A 13205-nucleotide genomic window follows, 5' to 3' on the forward strand; every position below is an offset into this window, starting at 1 on the left:
GGCCATCTAGACTACAGAAAGTTGCTGTTTAACTACTGAGAGGGCTGAGAGGGGTGAGTACTTTTGGGACATTCAAAGTTAGATGCCAAGCAGCTGGTGCAAGACTGGAGAGTGCCAATCAGTTCCCAACTACAGTTATAACAGTGCCCCATGTTCCACACAACTTCTGTGAGAGTGAGGAGGAGGGCTTTGCCAAGGGTTGGCACCCAGTACCAGAAAACCATTTGAGAAGCCAGCAAGCGGTCCCTAAATGACCACCATCAGAAATAAGAGTATCTGGAAGCTGTTGGGTACCTACTTTGGGGAAAGACCTCCTAGGTTTGGCCTGGTGCTTATAAGATCCTGTCTCTCACCCTCTTCTCATTAAGAAACTGGGGGGCTGTGGTGTAGACACCCACACAGTCAAATGGCTCGCCAGCTGGCTGGAGGGCCGCACCCAGAGGGTGGTAGTGGATGGGTCCTTCTCAACCTGGAAGGACGTGGGCAGTGAGGTTGCTCAGGGCTCGGTCCTCAGGCCCGCACTGTTCAACATCTTCATCAGCAATTTGGATGAGGGGGTAAAAAGCACCCTGTTCAAATTTGCTGATGACACTAAGATGTGGGGGGACATGGGCATATTGGAAGGATGCAACAGGCTACAATCAGACCTGGACAGGTTACAAGGGTGGGTGGACGAGAATAGGATGGGCTTCAACACAGACAAGTGCAAGGTGATGCACCTCGGGAGGAACAAGCGGCACCATACCTACAGGTTGGGGAACTCCCCTCTTGTCAGCACGGAGGCGGAAAAGGATCTGGGGGTCATCATTGACTCCAAGATGAACATGGGCCGGCAGTGTGGGGATGCAGTCAGGAAGGCCACCCGCACCTTGGCATGCATCCACAGATGCATCTCGAGCAGGTCCAAGGAGGTGATCCTCCCCCTCTATGCGCCACTGGTCAGGCCGCAGCTGGAGTATTGCATCCAGTTCTGGGCGCCACACTTCAAGAGGGATGTCGACAGCATGGAGAGGGTCCAGAGGAGGGCCACTCCTATGATCAGGGGACAGCAGGGCAGGCCCTATGAGGACAGGCTGCGGGACCTGAACCTGTTCAGCCTCCAAAAGAGAAGGCTGAGGGGGGATCTTGTGGCCTGTTATAAACTAGTCAGGGGGGATCAGCAGGCATTGGGGAAGTCACTGTTTCCCCGAGCACCGCCAGGAGTGACCAGGAATAACAATCACAAGCTGGCAGAGGGTAGGTTTAGGTTAGATATCAGGAGGCGCTACTTTACAGTCAGGGCGGCTAGGGTCTGGAACCAGCTTCCAAGAGAAGTGGTGCAGGCTCCTACCCTGGGGGTGTTTAAGAGGAGGTTAGATGAATATCTTGCTGGGGTCATTTGACCCCAGTATTCTTTCCTGCCATGGCAGGGGGTCGGACTAGATGATCTGCTCAGGTCCCTTCCGACCCTACAAACTATGAAACTACGAAACTATAAAGGATTCTGCTTTTGGGAGTCCTGTGTATAAGCAGAACAGTGCACCCATTTCACCTCTTTTGGGACTGCTGAGTGAAGGGACCATGGGGATATACACTTGTCCTCTTCTTGGATGGATTTGAAACATTGATCTCTGCATGAGATACGGAGACTGTTTATGGGAAATCTTTGGGTAGGAAGGGCACCTGCTGTGCATGCTTTCTAGCAAGTGATGGTTTTGCAGCAGTTTTCACAGCTATGCAAGTGAGCTTCTGGCTTTGTAAGTGTTTTTTCCCTTGGATTTACATTCTTTTACCATTTGCCTTATTCAACCACTTAGATTGCATCTCTGCAGCACAAGGCAGTGCCATACAGAGTTACCCCACTACCTGTGCACTCAGTAGCTCCTGAATCAGGAACAACACTAGCATGATACTCAGGTGACAGGTACTGTTACATATTATGTGTAGCATGTGTTATATTTAGATCATAGTGAGCATTAATATGATGAAGACATTCCTCTGAGCAGTTGCATGTTAATGCTTACTGTGATCTAAATATAGATTACAGTACTGGACTGGAGTCTTGAACCAGCACTGGTAAGATCCTAAGGCTAAGATGGAAAATCAGCTGATTTTTGGTCTCAGCTCTGGGATCACATCAGAGCCAGTTCAAGGCTCCAGTGCCATGGGGGGGGCTAGGAGCAACATCAGCAGAGCAGGGGAGCCGGTGCCAGATCACACAGTAGCCAGTTCAAGGCTCTGATGTGGTAAGGAGGCTGGAAGCTCAACAAACAGTTTTGTCAGGCTCCCACCCCACCACCACACTGGCGTCCCCTGATTATATTACCTCTGTGAAGCAGTACAACATTAGCTCAACACGTTACATAATGGAATCTGGACATACGCCATGCCAAAAAAGGATAACTTTACTATTCTGCAATAGCACTTACCATGTGCTTCATTGCCTGAACACTTGGACACTAGCACTGTACATGCAGTTAGTATATTCCGTGTGTTACTTGTAACCATGGGTGGATCTAGGATTTTGAAAAGCAAAGTGCAGATACCAGTGTGGCACATCAACACAATACATATTTTCTCCAGTTAAAGAGAAAATCAAATATTTACTATTTGCTAGAGGCCCAGTACTATATTATTCAGTTAAAGATCAAAGCAAAACTAAATACAACTTTATTGGACTGTGCGCTAATTTGCATTTTTAAGCATTTTTTCAGTGTATCAAACAATTCACTTTTATTCATTTCTACACCTGAGTTAATGTTTACCTGAGCTAAAATTGCCAGGCCTGGGTTAAGGGTTTTAGCTAGAACTAAAAATGGTTTGCAGGGCTATGAAATGGAATAGAGGTATTACTAGGAATGACTAATAGCCAGCAAAATTGCAGATGAAAGAATAGCTTGATTAATGGAACATCAATGATTAAAAAAGGAAAAGGATCATTAACATCCATGGAATGAAGAGAGATTAGTAGAAGTCAGGTAGATTATAATGAACTACAAAGTCAATTGACCCCTCTGTGCTACTGGAATAGAAATCCCGTTGTCCTTCCCAGGCAGTTGGTTTAAAGTTGGGGTGGAGCAGAAATCAAAGGTAGATGTAACTGCACCACTGCACCCCCCTGGATCCACCCCTGCATGAAACAATGCCCTGCCAGACTTTGCTGAGAAGTGCAGCTTGTTACCCTGGCTGCAGCCCCATACTAATGTGGCTATACTGGTTCTATAGGCTGTGCTTGATAGACCTACCCAGATCATCAGCCAAAGGAGTGACTCATATTTTGGAAAAAAAAAATTCTTAATCCCTTTTTTTGCAAATCATGGTTCTACAGTTAAGAAACTGGAAAGACTTTGATTCAAAAATGGTTTTAGTGCTGGAGAAATATTGCAAGAACACAGTTAATCTGGGCCAACAAATCCTAATATCACTATAGAGATTTCATCTTGTAAAATCCCCTGACCTTAAGGTTCATTGCTCAAAAAACAAAGAGCCACAGTAAAGAAAAATATTTTGGACTGAGGTCTGACCATGTTGAAACCAGATTCTTATGATGGGAAAAGGTGAGTCAAGGAAATGGTAAAGAGGGGTTCCAATACTAAGGTGGTAGGGGGGCTTGGCTTGATGGTAGGATAGGAGAGGGAACAGGAAAAGAAGGGAAGAAGGAAGGCAAGAGTTGGAGGCAAGGGGCTGTCTGGCAAAGGTCCTGGGGGATAGAGGGGATAGGATCAAGCTGTAGAGGTGCTTACTTTGGTTCTGGCTGTCCTCACTGCCAGCACTTTCATGTATGCCATAACCTGGCCATAGGTTATGCAATGACATCGGCCAGTTCTTTTAGCACCCTTGGATGTAGTTCATCTGGTCCCGCTGACTTGTAGGTATTTAGTCTTTGTAGGTGCTCCCCCACAAGATCTACGCCAACTATCGGGGAGAGGGGATGGTTGCCCCCATCATGATCATCCTGCATCCTATGAAGCAGGCTAACACCTTTGGATTGGTGGAAAACCAATGTGAAGTATTCATTCAGGAGTTTGGTTCTGTCCTGAGTGTTGGTTAAAAAACAACTTTTAAGAAATAACTCCCATAAGCATTTTTATCTGAGACCAGAATTTCATCATTCATATTTTTTAAAACTGAAGCAGCCATATTTAAAGGTATGGGAGGATGCAGCTTAAAAAGATCTGTTTGAAGAAAGCACAACTTCCTAGGCAGTTACTGACTGCCTTGTGATTTATGTCTGAGGGGAGAAAAAAACATTTCACAGTTTCCTACTACAAACACTGGTTCCACTTTTACAGGAAACATTCCATTAAAAGCAACTGAATTGGTATTTATGGGCGTGGGTAGACGAAACGGGGGCCTCAAATTGAAGTGGTAGGTTTTTAAAAACACTGCTTCCGTTTAAGGCCCTTTAAACCCTCGTGTCACGTACACATCTGAACTTACCTGCCTCTCTTTTGGCGGGGAGGGCGAGCTGCCAGCAGGCGAAGCAGTCCCTGGGCTGGGGGGAGGGGCTGGTGAGTCCCTCTGTGGCAGCAGTGCCCCCCCCAACAGTCGCCTGCAGGCACCGGGCTCGGGCAGTCTCGGGGGGCACTGCAGCTGCAGAGGGAAGCTCCGGGCCCCTGCACAGCTCAGGCAGGCCAGCTCCAGGGAAAAAAGGCAGAGCCTGCCTTCTTGGCCTGCTGCCAGGCTGACTGCAGGGCTTCCTGCCCCTGAGCTGCACGGAGCCCAGTCCTTCACTCCAAGTCATTTAAGGTGCATTGTCGCCAAATTTGTTACAGCAGCTGGCAAGGCCATCCCTGGGTTGGGGGTGAATTGGGGCAACCTCCGCTCCGCATCCAGCTGCTTGCTAGCCCCACCCCCGGCCGTGAATGCCGATGCCAATGGCATCAGCGGCAGCTTCTTTGGATCTGGGATCGGAGCAGAGGCGGGGTCCCGCATGGGCTGATTTGCCCTTGGCCCCGCACCTTGCTCATGTGGTCTCTGGTGGCTGGAATTACTGTGCAGTAACCTACCAATGCGTGCAAATACCAACACCATTAAAGAGGGGTGAAAGCATTTAACCCTCTTTAAAGTGTCATGTACATATGCCCCTCATTTCATCTACACACAGCCTCTTACTTTCAATCTCCGCAAACCACTTGGGCTCTCAGCTTGGACTAAAGAAATCAAGCCTGATCCATATCTGGATGTAGCCATGAGCAGGGATCTGGGTTTTCTGTTCACCACAGAAAAATGCAGAAAAATGTGGATTTTTGGCTTTTAAGGAGAAAAATGTGGGAAATGGCAGGGTGCCCTTTGCAGGCTGGCAGAGTTCCAGCCTCCAAGGGGCTGCTTGGGACTGGCTGAGTAAGCAGAGGACGAACAGGCAGGGAACACCCACACACATGCACGTGGCAGCCAGGCAGCATGGAGAGCACCTCCCACAGTGACTCCCTGCAGATAACTCTTATGGTGGAGGAAGGGGCAGAATGAGGCCCCCACAGTGAAAGGAAAAGGGAGGGAGGGGCTGGGGTTGTTGCCTAGCATGGGGACTAGGGTTGGGGCAGGAATGCACGGGGACGGGGACGGGGCCCACCCACGGAGCAGGAGGAAGTCATGGGCAGCTTATCCAGAGGGCAGTGTTGGGAAACGACTCCCAATGCTGTGTGCGCTCCTGCAAAAGGAGGCATGGGGGGAGGCATGTGCCACCCAGATTTGTGCGCGGTGCAGGGATGGATGTGGTCTGCCCACTGCAGCCTCAGGGCTGCCTCCCCTGCCACCCTCCCCCTGGGTCTTTGGCAGAAAAGCAAGATGGGGACACTCAGTGCCACTGCTGGGTGCCCCGTGCCAGCCGCACTGCCATAGCAAGGTGCCCCCTGCCTGGCTGGCAACAGCAGCAGGTGGAGTTGTACCTCCTGCTGCTGCCGGGTGGATAGGGGGCCCCTTGCCATGGCAGCACAGCTGGTGTGGGGCTTCCAGCAGCAGCACCAAACCTTCCTGCCCCACTCTGCCAGAGGCCCCGGGGGGAAAGCAGCAAGGTGGGGAGTGCTGAAGCTGCAGCAGGCAGCCCATATCCACTCCCTTCCATGGGCTCGCTGCTGCCATGCCAGCCACAGGGGGAGGGGGAGCCGAGCTCCGGGCTCCACTCCTGCTGCAGCAGCCACCACCTTCCAATTTTTGGCAGCCAGGGCTCAGGCACCACTGAGGGGGCAGGGGCCTGCGGGCCTTGGCGCTGGTCCCATAGCCCTGGTAGCTGGGGGCCCCCTCCAGCAGGCTGGGGTTGGGCAGGGGGATGCAGGTTGTAAGAGAGGGGGACTGGCAGGACCAGGGGGCTGTGGGTCAGGAGTGAGGGGCACCTGGGAGGAGTTGGAGGCTGCAGGTTGGGAGTGAGGGGTACCAGTAGGGGTGGGGAGAGGGGGCTGTGACTTGGGAGTGAGGGGCACTGGCAGGGCCAGGGAGCAGCAGTCAGGAGTGAGGGGTAACGGCATAGGTAGGGGTAGGGTACTGACATCAGGGCTGCTCAGCACCACAAAGCAGTGGGGGTGGGGACAGCTGCAGCTGGGCCCATGTACTGGTGAACAATGGGGGCAGGGGAGCTCTGATTTTCTATGATTAAAAAACCCCAAATCAAATTGCTATACAATTGTAAATATATCAAGAAAACTTTGTGCTCAACTGCTACCTATATATATAGTGGCATTTAATTTCAATCGTGAAAAACATGGATTTGGGGTTTTCTAATCAGAGAATTTGAGATTTTAAACATGAGTAGGAAAAAAGCCTTTGCAAAGAGATAGTCCTACTTAGCCAATAGGTGGCAGTCTTCTCTTTGCATCCAGTTTTCTGATTCCAGCTCAGCATTGCCTTGCACTGTACTATAAGCCTTCAGTGAATTCAAATTCAAGTAATTTTTTATTTCATAGAAATCATAGAGAAGCGGGGCTGGAAGGGACCTCAAGATGTCTTCTAATCCAATCCCCTGCCTTTGACAGAAAAGATCTTGTGTCCCATATGGAATTACCTAAACTCTCTCAGTCCTTTCCAATGGGTAGAATATTTTCTCCCTGCTGCCTGTTCTTACATGTCAGGTAATGCTGCTGAGACATATTTAAATTACCTTCTATTCCAGGGATGATTTCATTTAATTGATGAGTGCATCCATAGGCAAGGTGATTTAGGTGCCAAAATCCTGCTTAATCCCCATTTTAGACATTTAAGTCCAAAACTGCAATCTTCAGAACATCTGCTAAGCTACCAGCTCACCCTCGAGGCACATAGGACACCTATACCTGAGCACCGAGACTGCTCCAATGCACTGTAATTACAGTACATAAGAGCAGATTCGATTAATCAAGTCTGCTGGAGTGTTGTAGTTAATTATGCGCTCCAGCAGACTCTAGTGTCTCATGTATCAGCATCCTCATACTGAAAAATGAGGGTGGAGGCACTTTAACTAAAGCTTGTTCAGAGCACGTGTATAAATGCCCACAAAGCCCAGTGGAGTCTCAGTTCTCCATGTTTCTGTTCTTTGCCTGTGGGACACTGGAGGAGTCTTTTATGGGGTGCTTTGCAGTTGGAGTGAATGGCTGGGGTTTGAGTAGATACCAGCCCCTGTGGAAAATCAGTCGTTTGTGAATGTAGGAGACTGGAGTCTATGGTTCAGGAGGCTTCTTCCAATCCTGTGCTCCTATCTGAACATTTCAAGACGATCAGCACGTGCCCCCAGTGGCTGGGGGGCATGGCAGTGGTGGGAGCACGGCAGCAGCAACGGGAGCAGCAGGAGCATGATGGCGGTAAGCAGGGGAGCTCCCACAGACACTGGCACTGTTGGCAGCAGGGGGGTGGGTGGCAAGTGCTGACCAAGGGTTGGCAACCAACTGCAGCTGCTGCCCATAGTGGCAGTGGTGGCCAGCAGGAATAGTGGACAGCTCACAGATGCCACTGGCAGTATCAGTGGCGGGGTGATGAGTGGCTCCCACCCACAGGTGTCGCCAACGTTGTTGACGGTGCCTTTTTGCAGGGGATGCACCACCATGCTCAGGGAGTGCATGTGCAACCACGTGCACCCCCCACATATCGCCCCTGTATCCCCGAACATCTGAAGTTCTACTTTGACACAAGATCACAAGCACCTCTCAGTGCTGAGTAGCTCAGTACCGAACTCACACCATCAATCTGCTACATGGCCAAGCCCTTAAAAGTTCCCTGCTGCAACATCACTTCAAAACATCTAGCCTTCTTTACTTATCGCTGTAGCAGCTGCAGCTAAAGTGCCTGCTGCATTTGTGCTATTTTCAGGCATTTGAAACTCAACCAAAACTAAAAAAAGGCCTCTAGGCTAAATTTGTTCTACAAGTTCTTGGCTCAAGCTCAAATTTGTGTGTGGCCAAAATTTAAAAAAAAAGCTGGCTGTGTGACACCAGAAGCAAAATTATTTTGTACATCTTTTTGGCTGGAGACGTCTGAGACAAGAAGAGTCTAAAGGGATTACATGTTCTAGTGGATTTTCTTGCCCGTGAGCTGAAGCAAACCAGAGCTCTTCAGCAGAAGCTCTTGTCTTTCCGTTCACTGAGGTGCTGGGGATGCCCTTTCTATTGAGAAGGCCTTCTTTGCCCTAGGAATCCAGCTCTGATACCATGTTGGAGTGGGGAAGGTGGAACAGTATGGAAAGTTTTTAACAGCCTCTCTCTCTCCCCCTTTGAAATTCCTGTAGTACTGTTTCCCTGAACTGGAAAGGCAGGCGTTTTTCTTGCTGCTTCTCTTGGTAACTTCCCCAAGAGATTAGGCAGGTAGGTACATGATACAACAGGTCTGCAACTCACTTGAAGGACTCGCCTCCAGTGAAGAGACTTCTAGTGAAAAAGAAAGCTTTAAAAATTAAATTAGCTTTTTAATTATTTCTCTTACGATGACAGGAAATATCATATCTGCCCTGCAGCCTCTCTTTCCCATCAGCTTAATATAAGAGAAGGAAGAAATCTAGTAGCCCTTTCCTTACAGCTACCTGCCCTTGGGCCCCAGCCACCTCTGCTGTACCTAATTTATGGAGCAACAAGGGTAGCAGTGACCCGTAGGAAGGGAAGCTATTTGGGTATTGCTGCTTCTTAGGAGAACAGCAGCAGTCAATGCATGCTCACTTCAAGGAGAGGCTTTAGGGTCACATTTTCAAATAAGTGCTCAAAGCTGTTCCATTTCTTCTGCCAGAGACAGGGAAGCATTGGGCTTTCTGTTGTTATTCACTTTTAGTATTACAGAGAAGCTCAAATTGAATTGTCCTCTGAAGTCTGCTTCTACTGTCCTTGTACTTGGATCTCCCTGTAACATGTACCTGCTACATGTGGATCTTGATCGGATCAATTTATTTTTAATACCAGTAAATGAGCCAACCCTACATGATAGGAACATATTCGAAAGATGTGTGTCAGGAAGGGGTGGAGGGGCACTTTTGGTACTATAGCTGTGCTGAGACGCATTCAGTCTCAACATCCAGCATCCAGATAAACTACTAGACACTGCTCCTTCAGACAGTATATTTTGAGCTATATATAGCTTCTGCTGAATGGCAACATAGCAGATGTTTTCCTTAGGGGACTGTATTCCACAGTTAGATTTATTATCTCTTTCCAGCGAAGAGTCTTCTACTGAGCACTGTCACACAGGATACTCTCAGGAAATGGATAATTTAGTTCTAGTATTTATTTATTTAATTACTAGATTAATATACTGCCTTCCCAGAAGAGGCTTCAGGTGGCTTATAACTGAAGACACAATAATCTATAAAACCATATGAAATATTAAGTATTAGTTCTTCTGTGCCTGAAATATGATCCTTATATGACATATTTGGGTCCCATAGCAAGCAGAGGCTTATTAAAACACATGGGGATTGGAAATCTAAAAACCTAAATAGAAGGAAGCTGATATGATGGAAAGGATATGCCCAAGGGTTATAAAATGGTGTAGATGAGATTGCCCTGCTCTCCTAGTTGTCATTTCTCATAAAACACAAAAAGGGACAGCTACTGAGGAGCAGCAACAAATTTAAAAACTGAGGAAAATTATATAATATGTGTTACAAAATATAAATTGTATAGCTATATGTGTATAGTTGTATAGAGATGCATATATGCATATGCACATATATCAAATGTGCTATATATTAAAGCAAAATATATAATATATATTTACAAAATGCAATTCAACTGCATAATTCATTGCCAGAAGATATCAGAGACAGAGAGAAGAACTAGACATTTATTAAGAAAAGCCAGAAACTGATAGAGAGCAGAAATAAATTCCTTATGGGGAGGTTATCTATAATTTTCCATTAGTGAGAGTATGATCTTTCCTTTGAAGCATCAGATGCTTGGCCCTCTTGAGATACAATGCTGGAATAGATGGACCCCTGGCCTAATGTAGGAAAGGAAAATACATCTTCCTATTAAGAAAAGTTTGATTTTCTCAGGACTCCATTTGTACCTGTTATGTGAGGTGCAATAGTGTTGAAACTCCTACACTTTGAGCATGTCACACATTCACATTTCCAAATGGATGCACTACTTAAATTCACTGTTTAGACTATTAAAGAAAAACGAGAAAGAAAACACTTGGCCAGGGTGGTTTAATCATGGACAATCCTACCTTAAGCAGTGAAGTTGGACAAGATGACCTCCTGAGGTCCTTTCCAGCCCTACTTTTCTATGATTCTGTGATTTTATATAGGACCTTATTCCCTTCACAGTACTTTTGCAGTGCTGTAATTCTATTGGCTTAATGGAGTTGCTCCTGAAGTATACCAATATAGCAGGAAAATCTGGCCAGATTATCTATTTTTTTTTTCATTTGAAATGTGTAAGTCTTTGTCTCCATCCACAAACTTTTAAAAGGATTTCTCTTCTGTATTGAGACAAATCAGAGCTATGATGGAACTCACAGACCGAATGAGGCAGGATTTTTAGAGTCATATTCATGGTCATCCTAGCTTCCAGCCAATATTGCCTACTTTACTTTAAAAACCTTGAAGTTATTAATGTGTATAGCTTTGCTTGTATAAAGAGTACATACAACCAAGAGCTGTGTACATACATTCTTAATATAACTATTTGTCCTCTGCCATGCATGGCTGTTGTGACTTTGTATTTAACTGGCAAGCATAAAGATGTTCAAATGTAAATGTACCCACTCAACCTTTCTGCTTAGGTCATCAGGGGGAAAGGAGCGCCCCTCCCCCTTTAAGGATTACATCCCCAGCCCCACTTTTTCTCTATCTCTCAGATCAAATACGCAGTTCCTTCCTGTACCTTCTAAAAATGTGTAACATCTTTTCAAAACTGTGCATGCAGAACTGGATACATGTCCCTCTCCTGTATACAGGTACACTCCCCAATCCTGTCCACAGAGGTAAAAATCACCTCCCTAATTCTAATCCTTCTCAATGCACACCTTTTTACACCATATATCCAAGGATCAGATTAGCCCATTGTTGCTACAGTTTCACACAAAAGTCTTATTTTGGACCAACCCAGGAAAATCAACATGGAACATGACTCATTGGCCATCCAATAACAGGGTTTTTTTAAGAACTTCTAATTTTTTATTCACTTTTTCTTTCATATCTGTGAATGCCCCTTGTAGGTACACTGGTCAGGGAGGGTCCACATTAAATGAATCAGTATGTTCCCAAAGGAAAGCAAGCTGGAAATTTAAGAAAGGGAAGAGAATTATGGATTGGTTACAAATATTAGGCAAGCCTTTTCCATAGAGTAAGCATAAGACGGCTTGAGATGCCCCAGTGAATGGATGAGATAGATCAGAAGGGATGGATGGATGAGACCAGAAGGGAAAGCTCATGGATGCCTAAAGGATGTGAGCAAAGAAAGGTTGGTGACTGATTATCATAAAAATGTTCATTTATTTACCTGCTTTATTCAAGGCTATAATGGCATGTCTTTCTGACTGGGGACTGAATAGGATTCTGGATGGTTTTTCAAAAAAAGTTTTAACAGCCGGAAAACCAGGGTTAGAGGAAAGGTAGCCAAACACCTCATGGCAAGTACCCTTCATGGGTCTGACACCCAGGAGCAAAGCCTAAAATCTGTTTTTCAAAAGACTGAGCAGAGCTCATTTAAAAATGATGCTGACACTGACCTTTCATACAATAGCCTAGTGGTTAGGGCATTTACCCAGAAACTTAAGTTCTGGGGTTGCCTTCAGATTCAAAGGATTCGAATCCATGTTTGCTGCCTCCCAAGTCAGCACCCAAGACATGAGGATATAAGCGAGGGTGGAGGGGGACATCCTAGGCTCTGCCTACTAAAGGTAATACTTTGTATAACCAATAGCACAAGAGTCACAGAGAGCAAGAAGACAGCACGTGACCATAGTCCCATGGCCTGGGGATTCAGCTAGAAATGGGGCCACTCGGGTTATGGTCTCTGGTCCAGGGGTTGAACATGCATTTTCCATTAAACTCTTTAGGTAAAACACAGAAATAATTATGGAAGCAGGGACCAGAAGCCGGACAAGCCATCTACCTAAATGTCCAAACCACTGGGCAAAAAACATGCACAGTTCTGCTTGCTCTCTTTCTAGCCATCTGAATCCTTAATCTTGCACAGCTTCAACAGGAGAGGTGATTTTTTAGGAGGTGGAAGATGTGGTTTGAACCTCCTCAGACTAAGGAGGAAGAGGTCGGGTCTCCCACTTCCTGGACAAATGTTCCGACACCATACCATTAAATAAAAAAGAGGCAGCAGGATCTCCTTCCCCTCCCAAATGGGTTTTTGAACTAAGATACTGGCAGCTGTTATTCTCCATGCTGAACTCAGTCATGTCAGTGACCATGTATACTGACTGCAGGACATTCAAGCAACTTAAGCATGAAATTAGGCAGGATGATCCCTGGGTAGGAGTTATGTTTTAGGAAAGTGATCTCTCTAGACCTCCAGGTGCCTAGAGAATATTAACATTAAACAAGGGACATGACTAATGCATTTAGGTGCCCCCAGAGTTAGGAAGCCACTAGCGGCACTTGGAATCACTATTTTGCCCTTTTGTGATTGAAGTTCACCTAAGTCCTGTTTTAGATCTACCCAAGATCTCTGCAAACAGAAATCAGAAGAAACCCTAGTACAGCACATCCACACATGCAAGCATGTGCACTTGCAGCAGCTCAAATACAGGAAGTACAAATTTGAGCTGGGGCTTTTTGCATCAGTGCATGTGCCTGGACATGCACTTTGGTGTGGGGC

At 46.5% G+C, this 13205-nt stretch overlaps 1 protein-coding gene across 1 annotated transcript in view; it reads right to left on the reverse strand.

The window, feature by feature from the left end:
• Positions 1–4566, reverse strand: part of LOC149874470 (organic solute transporter subunit alpha-like) — an 88515-nt gene extending 83949 nt beyond the window's left edge. Inside the window, exon 1 of the mRNA XM_090062131.1 lies at positions 4420–4566. The gene's annotated coding sequence lies outside the window, so the exon portion shown is untranslated. The remainder of the gene's footprint in view (positions 1–4419) is intronic.
• Positions 4567–13205: the final 8639 nt, after the last annotated feature.

The sequence above is a fragment of the Crocodylus siamensis genome, chromosome 1 (genome assembly GCF_052110815.1).
Source record: "Crocodylus siamensis isolate JL-2025a chromosome 1, ASM5211081v1, whole genome shotgun sequence".
In the NCBI taxonomy this organism is placed as follows: Eukaryota; Metazoa; Chordata; order Crocodylia; family Crocodylidae; genus Crocodylus; species Crocodylus siamensis.